This window comes from Mustela lutreola, chromosome 5 (genome assembly GCF_030435805.1).
Source record: "Mustela lutreola isolate mMusLut2 chromosome 5, mMusLut2.pri, whole genome shotgun sequence".
In the NCBI taxonomy this organism is placed as follows: Eukaryota; Metazoa; Chordata; class Mammalia; order Carnivora; family Mustelidae; genus Mustela; species Mustela lutreola.
In genome coordinates this window covers 91,665,847-91,680,447 of record NC_081294.1, presented here as the reverse complement: position 1 = coordinate 91,680,447, position 14,601 = coordinate 91,665,847, and the positions used below count along the sequence as shown (strand labels likewise).

Genomic DNA, 14,601 nt, shown 5'->3' with positions numbered 1-14,601 from the left:
TGTCAGCCCACATAACCAGGAAATCTTTCCCGGTGTCTCTTAGGAAATCCCCTTAAAATTAATGAGTAACCAAATCTTGCTTCTGAGTGGGAGGGAGAGATAATTGAATACAAGTCTGCTGAACCAAAGGGGAATGGGGCCTCAGTTCATTAGCTGATATCTGAGCTTCCAGAACTGATGAGGCAACTTCTACAGGTGAATCACTGACTAGGGGAGAGGTGACTGGTTCCTTGCCCGCCCCTTTGTTGTAGGGAAAGTCTAGTAGACCTGCGCCAGAGAATGCCACTATAAAAAAACAACAGAACCTCAGTTTGCTTCAGAAACCCTTGGAAATTTGGAGAGTCATGTATGTAATAGTTACCATTTAAAAATATTTCATTGTACGTACTTGTGATCTTTCTGTGTGTGTCAAATAAATAAAATCTTTAAAAAAATTCATTGTACAGTAAAAGATCTTAAGGGATACCTATATACATTTATTTATTCAATTTTCAATAACTACTTTGAAGTTGTAACATGTGGTTCAAAATAAAATGGCTTATTAAAAAATCAAGTTGTTGAGTCAGTGTTGGGAGGTAGATGGGACTGTTGTAGAAATGACTGAGGTGACTTAGTGACGTCACTTGTCATGGCGATTAAAGCATTTTAAAGAAAAATGAGAAAAGATTCCATTGTATTTCTAAATGAAAGTTACTCAAGGAAAAAAAAAAGGTTAGATACAAATAGAGATTAAAATCAAGTTAAATTCAGATTAGAAGACTCCTGGTAACAGGGTTAGTGGCAAAGAAACTATTTAAACACTGAAAGAGAAGGTCCAAGAGAATTAAAGTTACTAAGCTGGGGCTCACGGAACAATGCAATGGGCAAGATCAGAAAAACTGGGGGGCAGACAACTGTCTCGCAAAGAACAAGGCCCAGCGGAATTTGAGCAGCATTGGTCGAAGCAGAGTTTGCGGATGGGGTGAGGAAAGAAGATAGACAAGATCCCAGTATCATCAGCATAATCCTACTTTAAGCTTCAAATTCAGGTTTCAGTACTAGTAGAAACCGTGAAGACAGCAGCCCAAAGCTCCAGTGGCAGCAAATCAGCACAGATCCAGACAAGCAGGAGAGGGCTGCCTCTGGTCTTAAGGCACTCTGGTATATGTCGGTAAAAGCCACCCCATAATGTTATTATAATGTAATTTATATATATATAGTTAAAGATTTTATATCTTTAACTTTATATCTTTATATCTATATAACTTTATATCTTTATAACTTTATATATTTTTTTAAATATTTTATTTATTTATTTGACAGAGAGAGATCACAAGTAGGCAGAGAGGCAGACAGAGAGAGAGAGGAGGAAGCAGGCTCCCTGCAGAGCAGAGAGCCCGATGCGGGACTCGATCCCAGGACCCCGAGATCATGACCTGAGCCGAAGGCAGCGGCTTAACCCACTGAGCCACCCAGGCGCCCATAACTTTATATCTTTATATTTAACTTTATATCTTTATATCATAAATAAATAAAATCTTATAAAAATTATATATATAAATTACATGTAATTCATATATATATAGTTAAAGATTTTATTTATTTATTTGATAGAGAGAGATCACAAGTAGGCAGAGAGGCAGGCAGAGAGAGAGGGGGAAGCAGGCTTCCTGTTGAGCAGCGAGCCCAATGCGGTGCTTGATCCCAGGACCCTGAGATCATGACTTGAGCTGAAGGGAGAGGCTTAACCCACTGAGCCACCCAGGCACCCTTGTAAATATGTATATGTATTTAAAATATTTCACATTTATATATAATAAATACACATAATATATAATTTACATATATAAATATACACTTTTTTGGAGACAGAAGTAGTACCTGCCTATAGAAATAAAAATCAGGGGCTCGTGGGTTGCTCAGTCAGTTAAGTGTCTTGATTCTTGCTTTTGGCTAGGGTCCTGATCTCAGGGTCATGAGACTGAGGCTTTGTCCAGCTCTGACTGGCTCCACCCATCTCCACCCTGGGTGTGGAGCCTGCTTGAGATTTTCTCTCTCCCAGGAGCACCTGACTGGCTCAGTCAGTTAAGGGGTTAAGCATCTCACTCTTGGTTTGGGCCCAGGTCATGATCTCAGGGTTGTGAGATTGAGGCCCTGAGTCCAGCTCTGTGCTCAGTGGGGAGTCTGCTTGAAGATTCTCTTCCTGTGTCCCTCCCCCCATCTGCACTCTCTCTCTCCCAGCACTGCTCCCAGATAAATAAATCTTTAAAAAAATAAAGAAAAATACTCTCCAATTTAAAAAATATCATACAAGTGTGTGTATGAGGAAAAAAGTGAAAGCCTACCTTCTTCTTTGGACCCCATCCCAGACTCCCCAGGATTAAATACTCCTTATAGATTTTCCTAGCACACATAAAAATGTACCCTGGGTACCAGGGTGGCTCAGTCAGTTAAGCATCTGCCTTTGGCTCAGGTCATGATCCCAGAGTCCCGGAATCGAGTCCCACATTGGGCTCCTTGTTCAGCAGGGAGCCTACTTCTCCCTCTCCCTTTGCCCTTCCCCTGCTTGTGCTCTCTCTCATTCACTCTCTCCTTCAAATAAATGAAAAAAAAAATCTTTAAAAAATGTATCCATATTATCTTTATTAATGTCTCATATGGGACAAAAAATTATGAGACAATATTCACAAAGCTCCCTATACATTCCCCACTCCCCACACCCCAATCACGAAAAGAAATCTCTGCCTACTTGAAACTCAAGCACTTGGTTGAGGAGGTGAGGAAAATGAGTTAGAAGAGATGGAACTCAAAGGAGCCTGAGATGTTTGAATCAGTCAGGATCCTGGCAGGAGACAGATGGCACACTCAAGCTGGGTCACTGAGAAGAGCTTAATTAAGGGACTGTTGACAAAGGGTGAACAGGGTTTCAAGAAGCGACCAAGAGATGCAGAAGTACCCCAGGGTTAATGACAACTGGGACCTGTTACCTCCACTAGGCGTCATGGTGCAAGGAGTAACGGCAGCTGGAACCCATGCTGATGCTCAGTAAGGAGAGCCAAGGGGAAAAGCAACCTGACCTCAGTCTCCTCCTTTCCTTCTTCTTCTTGCCAAGGCTCCTCCCGCCTGACCCAATGGGAAGCCAGAAGGCAAAGGGGCTTGGTATTACCATCCATTTAGGTCGACCTTCCAGGACACAGAACAAGAGAGCGTCGGGAGTTGGAGGGGCAACTGGACAAGAGCCAGCACATGTTTCTGAAAATACACATCTTCAGAGGCAGGAGGAGGAGTGGAAAAAAATGCCAAGGCCCTGTATACAAAGAACAAAAGCAGCTGGGGTACTCCAAGAAAGCACAACAGCCTTAAGTTCTGTCACCAAGCTCCAGATTTGTATGTTGTGGGCATGCGCATGTGTTAGAGCTGAGGGACTCTTTTCACACTTTGGAGAATGGGCTCTCTTCACACTTTTGTTTTGTCAGTAAACGAATGCTTGAAAGCCACTGCAGTTATTATTTCTTCAAGAGGGCACGACATGAAGGAACAAGGACAGCAACACCGTAGGGTGCGGAGACTAAACCCAGGGCATGCACTGAGTCCCTTTCCTGCCTCATCTGTACCGTTCTTTCCAAACAACTCTATGAAGTAGGGACTATCATCATTCTCATTTTGCCAAAAGAAGACATTATGGCTGAGAGAATTTAAGTAACCTGCCCTGAGTCACAGGGATGTGGGAGACACGGAGGTGTGAACTCCAGGTCTGTGTGAGTCCAAACCCCCAACACTGACATCTTATGCCGGGCACAGGACCTATCTGCCCCTTTCCAGTTTTTCCTTGATCATTGTCCTTCAGGGTTCTGGCGACAGGGTCTGGAGTTTCCCTAGTTAGTTATGCAAACAGCAAAGCTGGTTACACAATAAAGGAAAGAAGGGCAATTCTGGCACTAATTTTAGGGCAAAGCACAGATGTCTTTGATGTTTTCATTGTACATGAGAACAGAGCCAGTGATCCGACAGCTGCTGGCAGCCCCGATCAAATATGCAGAATATTAAGGCAGCTTTATCTCAGCCCCTAATTACAGCTGGCACAGAGGAAATTTATTTTGCAAAGGAGGAGATGTCAAATGGTATCAATGCAATATATAACCAAATATGATTGCTTCATTCTACTTTCTCAGGGCTGTCCAATTACAAAGCATTTTCTACAAAGCATTTATTAAATGATGTTCCTCTCAACCTCCGTAATACAAACTTTGTTTTGGATATTACTGGAACAGCTCAATTGCTTTTTGTCCTATACTTCAATTTATTTTTTTCTTTTCCTTCAGACATAAACTATAGCAAGCACTTAATTCCAAAAGAAAACATAATTATAACATTCTTGTCTAGTCCAGGTTTTTATATCCACATAACCTACGTCATAGGAGTATAATTTAATGACTTTTTATCATCAAAAATCGTTTCATATTTGTAATGACAGAGAACTGGCTCTATAATGCTGATGTAGAACAAAGAACAAATAGTTGGCTACTTCAACGACCCATCGTCATAGCTCTGTTTCACATATTTGGCCAAACACGTTGCAAGCCATGAAGGTTCGAACAAATGAGCACTGCCCAGATCCCACTGTGGCCCACCAAGGGCGGGGACTCCAGCTGTTCGCCCCTTCAGGGTCTGTCTCAGTTCTAGAGACCACCTCCTAATAGCATGCCTTTCTAGGAGCAGTGCGCATCCAGTGATTGAGTGAGGCGTGCTGCAAAGGCGCAGGTGTTTTAACCTGTTCTCAGACTTCCTCCAGAGTGCTCCTTCTGCTCCACCTTTCTCCCTCTCCTTCCTCTCAGTATCAATCTCTCATAAATGTCTCATGCTCAACTCTAGCTCAACATTCACTGGAATCTGCTTCTAGAGACCCCAAATGGTGACACCACAGAAAGTCAAACCCTTGAAAGTCGTTCTCCTTGTTGAGGGGAATGATCTTTGATCCACTATTTGACAGTAGAATACACATGGAGTTAAAGTCCAGTGATGACTTCCAGTATTAAATTGGCACATTAAAGTTTATCAATTCATTATATACCAGAAACTTAATTTTTTCTCTGAACACTGAAATGTACTGCTAAAGCAATAAGCACTTTCCCCCTTTGTAAAAATCTTTCTTGACTTCAATGTATCTGATACCCTCAAAGTCTCTTTCTCCTTGATCCTTTTTCCCTATTCCATTTCAAAGAAGAAAATACTCTCTGTTTTTCCTTCTATCTTTTTGGCTATTCCTTTAAAATCTGTGCTTATTGTCCTTGGCAGTGGAGCCCAAGATTCTATCCTTGGCCTTTATTCTTCCACCTTCCCTCCCTTTTCCCAAGTGACCTCATCACATGCGTCCACATCTGCTCATATGCTAGCCAGGTCCCATTTTTGAGCTTACAGTTCAGACCATGCTCTGAGCTCTGGAGCCAGAGTTTCTCAAACAAGAACACCCCAGAAAGAATGCTTTATCTCCACATCCTTCCCCCCAAACACCGCCAAAATGAAAATAACCAACAACAGCAGTCTGCTTATCCTGTAGTAGTCCTATATTCATAAAGAGTACCACTACTCACCCAATAATCTTAGCCTGGAATTGGAGAGACAACCTAGACTTGTTCCTCTTTCTAATTTTCCACCTAAAAGCAGCTCTAAGACATTAAATTCTCACTCCTAAACAGCTTGATTAATCTCACTTTTTCCTTTCTACTGTTTCCTATTTCTTCTTCCAGGGGTGGCTTAAAGTCTCCAGTATCAGCCTATAACCTTTCTCCTTAAACTCATCTCTCTTTTTTTTTTCCTCCTCTACCAACTGATCATGCTATGTCACTGTTTAAAACCTTCCCTGGCTCACAGGTTAGCATGCAAGTCCCTTAGTGATAGGGACCTTGGGGACCTTGTCTATCTAGTCTTGCTGTCAAGCATTCATTCTTCAGGGTCTACTCTGAGTCTTGGGCATAAAGGCATCAGACAGAGCCATGCACCTTAGCAAGATGTGGTTCCCTCTACCCTCCACATGAATACCTTTTCTGTTCCCCCTCATCCTCTCTTCAATGAGCATTTCATCATCCTTCAAAATTCAGCTCCTGCTGACATCCTCTCTGCAAAATTCTTTCCAGAATCCCCTCCTCTGGCACCTGAGCACATACTTATCAAGGCATTTACCGTGCTGTGAAGGAACTGGTTCTCTCAAATGGGTCTACAAAACTCCTGAGAAGAGGGGTTCTACCTTACACGAGTTTGTATCAGGATGTACAGCATAGTACCCAGTGCAAAGTAGGCTTCATAATGCGTTTCTGAGAGGAGTGGGAATGAACTTGTGTAAGAATGTAATTACTCGTCATTATAAGTAACTGTAATGGCAGATTTGTAAAATGCATGTGTCCATATTGATATTGTGCCATGTAGATCCTTGCCACATCTTAGAAAAGGTTTTTATCAATGTTAGGTACTGAACACACACACATGCACACACACACACACGCACACACACACACACCGATTAGAAACATTTACATTGGTTTTTCCTTTAGAAGTTATAACAAAACTATTTATGTAATTTTATAATATATAGTATTTATAATATATTTGTATTATATATAAAATTATTTCTATAAAATATACAGTATGTTTATAAGTTATTTTGTGTAATATTTATTTGTATTTTAATATACATTTATAGCTATAGAGCATATTATAAAATATTTATATAAAAATTATAGATAATTTTATATGTAATATATACAATTATGTTAATATAATTTTAAAAGGAAAAGCCACTGTAAACGTTGCCAATGAAGACTTTTGAGTAGGTGTAGTATTTTTCATGGAGTAGCTGATACACAGTTTCTGTCTCTTCAAACTGACTGTCAACATATGGGTAAATAACAATCTGCTGACTTTGAAAAATTAGTTATAATCCATTTCACATAATGCATGCAAAGCACAGCAAGCAACAGCCCATAATTGAAGGATTAGTTTTGGGCCTTAGGGTGGTTTTAAAATTCACAGGCTGACAGAATGTTACACCCCATATGGACCCAGAATATTCTCATCAGGGAGTTTCCAGTGCTCTCCTCTCCTCCTACAGAATTCTGTGTGTGCTGGGTACCAGGAGAGAGAGAAGAACCATCAGAGCAGCAAGGGACTCTCCCTGGTGATACGGTGAGCAGCAGGCTGAGAGTGCCTTAGAAGAATCTGAACCGGGCCTGCAGTGGATTAGACCTGAAAAGCCACTTAGGTCAGTTCTAATTTTCCGTAGTCAAAGGCACACTGCAGCTTTTGCTTGTCTCATGCCTGCACCTTGCATCCTGCCGAAATTGCTCTGCACACCCAGCTCTGTTCAGATCTTATTGGCTTGCCAGCGTGGAATAAGCGGCTACCCACGTGACTGGCGTCTCTAACATCTCTTCCCCGACTTTGCTTCTCTCTTTTCTCCGACCTGTCTGCATTGATCTGTACTATTTCCCTTAAACTTCTGTGCCTGCTTTTTATTTCCACTTACTGCTTCCTTCCCTGTGGGTCTTGGTGCTGTAGGACTCCTTCTAAATCTCCCCTAGCTCTCACCGGTCTAATCCTAACCAGCACAGGCTGGCTGGCAAGTAGGAGAAAAGCAACTCTTGGTACCAATGTAGCTGGTACTTCCTGCTCCCAGGTAAGGGTACCAGTGTTTTTACGAACTATCGCATTTGCATGATATTCCTGAACAAAGGGGCGATTTGGCAAGCCTGAAGTCACACACTGCGGCTCATAGCAACTTGCTTCTGTTGGTGACACGAGGATTAGAAACACTGCCTTGCCAAGCGGCTTTGAATCAGCTACAAGTGGGGGAGCAACTCTGCTGAGGGTGACAAGGCTTTTGATATTTGTTAGGAGTCAAATCCTTTGTTTAGGGAGGCAAAATATACACATATACATACACCAAAAAAAAAAAAAAGGATTTCTTGATTACTTATTAGGTTTTATGCTATCATTAGGATGAGTGTTGGAGTTTCCAAGTAAAGCTTATTAGTCACCTCTCAGATATCTTTGCAAAATGAAGCTAATCCATGGTCTAAAAAAATTAAAAATAGCCCATAGCTACAGTGATTTACAGCTGAATCAGGAATGCATTTGGTGTTTTTTAAAAGGAAGAACTGACTAAAATTTAAATTAATCTGTTTTCCCTACAAACCCAGCATAGTAGAAAGACACAGGGAGAATTATGCTAGGGGTGTGTGAGGGTGGAGAATTTTCTTGGAGAAAATCTACAAAACGGGCCAAGCACACATGGATTGCGTGACTTCATTTACTTGGAGAAGGAGCACCGAGCATCGTGCTGATCTCAATAGTCTTCCCCGAGGAGAAATGATCTCGCTTTTCTTGGCACGGCTACAGCACTGAAAGTCTATTCCACCCTTTGGCATTTATCTTATGCTATCCTGAAATACTATCTCTTTTAGAAAGGTTTTTATCTTTCCGTTATAACAGTGATCTGCTTCTTTGTCTCACTTTCCTAGGATGTCCATCCATTCCAGGTAGCCTGAAACAGTTCTACTCTATGCCTGTGGTGGTGGTTATTCGCAGTGATGATAATGATAATGATTAGCAGTGCCCCATCTCCCTCCCATAAGTGTCCTGGGTAGGATGGTAACTTATAAAGTTATTCTAGTCTCATCCCCAACTAAACCAAAGACTCATGTGTCAGTCAAGTTCCTGGCAAAGAAACTACACATTTTACTGGGATTCTGGAGAGATCCTAATGAAGAGACTACTTACCATAGTGTGAGCAGGGCAGGAGAATCAACAAAGGATGCTGAGGCCCCAGGCCATGAAAGACAGAGGGAGAAAATGATGTGATGGGACCCCAGTTGAGAGGTAGAGCCTTAGAAGAGGAGTGACCCTAGAGAAATCACAGTCTTAGAAGGATACAAACATTGCAGACTGGCTAAGCACGGGAAGCAATTCTCCACCTCTCTGTCCTGCCGCCATTAGTCTCCTGAGTGTGGAACCCAAATGGAAACCAGAAGTGAGAAAGTTGGAAGCTGCTGGCTCTCCTCGGAGAAAGGGCAGAGAAAGGCCAGAAAGAGAATGGATGGTCTCAGGGAGTCTGGGGTTGGTGAGATGGTAAACAGAAAATATAGTTCCTTAAATGACATCCCTTTGTCCTCAAGTCAGTTAAAAAACATCTGCGGGTACACACATGCAAAACATCGTAGGAAAGGCCATGATGAGCAAGACTTGGCAGCGACTTCATGGAATGTACTCTGGGACCTAGGGGACCAAGAAATAAATATGAGTTGAACTACAAGACTGCAGAGAAATAACAGCTGAATACAATAATATAAAAAAGGTGATTAGTAGTATATGGTGATTGTCAGATTAATGGCATAGTCCCTATGTGTTTCAGAAGTTCAAAAGGTGAAAGACCGCAACAAGCTAGAGAAAAATTGAAAAAAGATTTATGGAAGAGGAAAGGTTTTCAGTGGCATGGGAACCAAAGCCAACTTGAGAATGGCAAGAACGAGAGGCAGGCCTTCTTTGGGTGAATGGCATGAATAAGAGCACAGGTGTCAACGGGAAGCACATCATCTTCTGGCAGGGAGAGCTGGAGACCCTTCTGAGATTTTCAAAGATTCAGAAACTGTCCCAGGCAAATACCTATGGAAGTGTCCGAAGGGAGTTCATGTGTAAGAGGCAGAAGGTGCAAGTGCTCATTTACTCACTCCTTCCACAAACATTTACTGAGGGCTTGGTAAGTGTCAGGCATTCTTGTGGATCTACTGGTGGTAAGACATGGTCCCTTCCCTTGAGGAAAGGAAATGAAAAAAGGAAGCAAGTCATTGTTTTGACCTGTGATTGTATAGGTGAGCAGATGATAGGTGAGTACACAGAAGATCATCGAAATGAGACTCAGGCAGGAGGAGGGGTTGGTTAGGAAAACTTTCTACAGGCAGTAACAGAATCTGAGCTCTGTAGGGGGAGTAAAAGTGTAATAATTGTATATCCATTCACTTATGTGCATCCTGCTACAAAAAATAAATGACGGCTAGCTTAAGAAACATGCAGAGCCCAGAAATAAACCCATGCCTACATGGTCAACTAGTCTACAAAAGGGAGGCAAGAATATACAATGGAGAAATAATAGTCTCTTTAATAAATGATGCTGGGGAAAACTGGACAGCTACATGACAAAGAACGAAACCAGACCACTTTCTTACACCACACACAAAAATAAATGCAAAATGAATTAAAGATCTAAATGTGTGCTTGAAACAATAAAACTCCTAGAAGAAAACATAGGCAGTAATCTCCTTGACATAGGCTGTAGCAACATATTTCTAGATATGTCCCCTCAGGCAAGGGAAACAAAAGCAAAAATAAACTACTGCGATTACATCAAAATCAAAAAACTTTTGCACAGTAAGTGAAACCATTGATAAAACAAAAAGGGAACCTACAGAATGGGAGAAGATATTTGCAAATGATATCTCTGATGAGGGGTTAATATCCAAAATACTGAAGAAATTCGAACAACTCAACACCAAAAAACCTCAAATAATCTGATAAAAAATGAGCAGAGAAGGTAAATAGACATTTCTCCAAAGAAGATATCCAGATGGCCAACAGATACATGGAAAGATGCTCGACTTCACTAGTCATTAGAGAAATGCAAATCACAACCACATTGAGCTATCATATTACACAGGTCAGATTGGCTAGAATCAAAATGGTCAGAAATAACACGTGTTGGTTAGAATGCAGAGAAAAAGGAACACTTGCACCCTGTTGTTGGAACTGTGAAGTGGCACAGTCACTGTGGATAACAGTAGAGAGATTCCTCAAATCATTAAAAATAAAAATATCATATGGTCCAGTAATCCCACTATGGGGTATTTGCCCAAAGAAAACAAAAACATTAATTAGAAAAGTTATTTGCACCCTTATGTTTGTAACAGCGTTATTTACAATAGACAAGATATGGGAGCAGCCCAAGTGTCCATCCATAGATGAGTGGATAAAGAAGACATAGTGTATATACACAACGGAACATTACCGAGTCATAAAAAATTAGATCTTGCCATTTGGGACAACATGAGTTGATCGATCTAGAGGGTACTAAGCCAAGTGAAGTAAGTCAGACAAAGACAAATACTATATGATTTCACTCGTCTGTAGAATCTAAAAAAAAACAAAACAAAACAAACAAAGAAATAATCCAAAAAACAGACTCCAAAATACAGAAAACAAACTAGTTGATGGTTGCCGGAGGGGAGGTGGGTGGGAAGGATGGGGTAAACTAGGGAAAGGGGATTATGAGGCACAAACTTCCAGTTACAAAATAGATAAGTCACCAAGATGAAAAGGATAGCACAGGGACCAAAGTCAGTTATATTGTAGTAAAGTATGGTGGCAGGGGAGGACCTCACTCAGTGATGAGCGCTGAGTCAAGCATAGAAACGTTGAATCACTATGTCATACAACTGAAACTAAGGTAACACTGTGGGTAAACTATGCTTCAATTAAAAAAAAAAAAACTGAAATAAAAAAAGCAACTTCCTTAATCTTGATTGTCTAAAACAAATCTGTAACAAATACTATTATTAATATTCATTTATTGAAAGCTTTCCTCCAAGAAGCAGAACCCAGTTTTTACCATTTCCATTCAACACTGTAGGTGAGATATCACATAGGAAATAAAGCAACAAAAAGGAAAAGAAAGCATAAAGATTAACTTCAAAGCAACAAATCTGTCATTATATATGGAGGACTTTTTTTTTTTTTTAAAGAAGCAGTGTTAGTGCTTCTTTTTTTTTTTTTTTAAGATTTTATTTATTCATTTGACAGACAGAGATCACAAGTAGGCAGAGAGGCAGGCAGAGAGAGAGGAGGAAGCAGGCTCCCTGCTGAGCAGAGAGCCCAATGCGGGGCTCGATCCCAGGACCCTGGGATCATAACCTGAGCCGAAAGCAGAGGCTTTAACCCACTGAGCCACCCAGGTGCCCCAGGACATTATTGTATACATAGAAAATCCACCATAATCCAAAAGCAATTACAATTAAAAAGTGCATTAAGGCACAGTTTCTGGATTAATATGTAAAACCAGCTGGATACTCTGTAAAGGCAAGAAACAAATAGAAAACAAAATTAAACGACAAATGCCAGACTGGGAAACAAGTATTCACAACAGAAAATAACCAACAATGGATTAGCTTATAGAATTAAAAAACAAACAAACAAAAAACACAAAAAAAATCCCCAACTTCATCCTGAATGAAGTCTGGCATACCCACTCTGCCACCCAGGGAACCCAGAGCAGAGCCGCAGGGTCCCTCTCACTAGGGCCCAGGCCAGTGAGGCCCAGTGGTTACCTGGCGGTGGGCCCACAGTCGGCTGTGCACTGTGCCTGCCTCGCCGTGCCCCTGGAGCTTGGCCCCATGCTGGCCCAGGTCAGCGTGTATGGGGCCAGCCCAGGGGTCCTGGGGCTCTAGTTACAAAGTAGTGTTTTTTGTTTGTTTGTTTGTTTGTTTTTAAGTCTTCAGATCAATATAAGAAAAACTCAAAAACCCAACAGAAAAGCGAGCAGAGACTACGAAGGGGAACAAGGTGAGGTGATTAATCAACATTCCCTACAAAATAACTCACCTTCAGAAGATGAGCACAAGCTCAGGTGACCGGATCTCTGCAGGGTGGTGGGAGGGATGCATTCCAGGAAGTGGAGCCACAAGGGCCGCCTTACCACTGTCCCTGGCTGTGGCGAAGAGCCACAGAACAGGATTGCTGGGCAGCTCTGGAGGTCCCATCTCAGCCCCTGCCCTCAAACCACACCAGTATAACCATGACCGACAGCATGCCATGAAGAGGCTGAATGCACAGTAAAACAAAAGAAAAAAAGCAACACGCAGAGCAGAATATTAACAAGAAAATTAGATAAAACATGGAGTGAGCTTAATTAGCTTTTATATCCATGGTCATATTTGATCTCAGAATGGCCTTACAAGGTGGTCCTTTCATCCTCACTCATTGATGAGGAAGTTGAGCCCTCGTGTTAGTATACCTTGCCCAGAGCACACAGTCTTGGCAGGCGGGGGCCACAGAACAGAACCAGGCTGGTGTGACTTCACAGGCTTGTGGCCTGCACGTGTTTACAGGCTGGGAAAGGATAGCTGTGCCTTTCAGAGGACTAAAGCATGACCTACTGAGGGGAACTGGGAAAGGTGGGCCAAGTGAGAACACAATGATTCAAAGGAAGAGAGCCAGGAGAGGCCAAGGCATGTTGGAAGGACAGTGATTAGCTCCTTGGATAGGGAGTACTAAGATGAGCCAGGAGAAATGGGGCTGGAGAGGTGATGAGGGCCAGATCAGAAAGGCTTTGATCCCCCTTCACCACAGGAGGTGGGAGCTCTGGCAGGAGCTTAAGCAGGAAGTAACATGACCAGCTGAGAATTTCAAAAAGGACAGCAGTGTGGCAAGTCTGGGTCAAGACTCATCCGGAGGCAGGGAGGCTTGCTGTGATTACAGGACAACTTGGGGTCAGAACTGGGAGCAATGATGGAGAAAATCATTAAAGAAAAGGGGGCACCAGGATTTGGGAAGAAAGGAGACCAAGTCTCATTTGAGCAGCTAGCTGGGTGATGGCATTCAGGAGAAAGGGATCCTGGAGAAGAGTCAGTTTGGAGTTTGAGGGGTGATGAACTCAGATAATGACTGCCCAGGGTATCTAATAAAGAAAAAGATCTTAGCTCTTCTGGCTTCCTGTTCTGTCTAGTTGCTTGTGTATTGCAGCTATATGAAAAATATGGCAGCCTCAGAGAAAATACTGGATGTCAATAAAAGATAAATGTGTTTATTTATATAGGGCTTACCATTTTTATTACAAAAGTAATATAGATGGAGAAAAGTGAGAAAATACAGGTAAGCAAAAATAAAAAAAAGGCTATTATCCAAACACAATCTTCAAATGACTTATAACATTTTGTCTTATATACCTCCAGTTTCCCCCTGAGTATGTATGTGTATATATGTACACACATATGTATGAGCATCTTTTTTACTAAAAACTTTAATATTCTCATGACTATATCTTACACATTTTTCAATAACAGTAAGAATCCTATAAGATCATTTTGGAGACTGTGTGGTATGCCATTTATGAATAGGCTATATTTTACTGAACTGTGTTCCTGCTGTGGACATTTGGGTCGTTTCTAATTTTTTACCATTATAAACAACATAGTGATGAAGTAATTAGAATTTAAATTTACTAATTAACCTTTGGCTTTTTCATTGCCCAATTTAGATTATGAAATCAAGTTTGGGTAAGCTATGTTTTTATAAAGTGGTTGTGCAAAGAACAGTTGTTTTTAAAGTGCTCTAATAGAACTCGGGTTCTCAGGTATGAGAACAAATGGATGTGAATGTGTATTGGAGGAAAACAATTATACAGGAAATTGGTGTGGTTATTAGAAAGGAAGTGGAATGAAAACTTATTTTGAGTTGAATCACCTTCTATTTTCAGGGAGGACAGAGACCATATTTTTTAACAGGATTCCTTTGCTTTAATGACTTTATCAATGTCTCCCCAAGGAACATAAGAATATGATCAACTCTCCAAAATGATCTAGGAAT

The 14,601-nt window shown here is 41.3% G+C and overlaps 1 long non-coding RNA gene across 1 annotated transcript in view; it reads right to left on the bottom strand.

The window, feature by feature from the left end:
* Positions 1–12,554: 12,554 nt before the first annotated feature.
* Positions 12,555–14,601, bottom strand: part of LOC131832274 (uncharacterized) — a 49,344-nt gene continuing 47,297 nt past the window's right edge. Inside the window, exon 5 of the long non-coding RNA XR_009353974.1 lies at positions 12,555–12,837. This is a non-coding gene — a long non-coding RNA (uncharacterized LOC131832274). The remainder of the gene's footprint in view (positions 12,838–14,601) is intronic.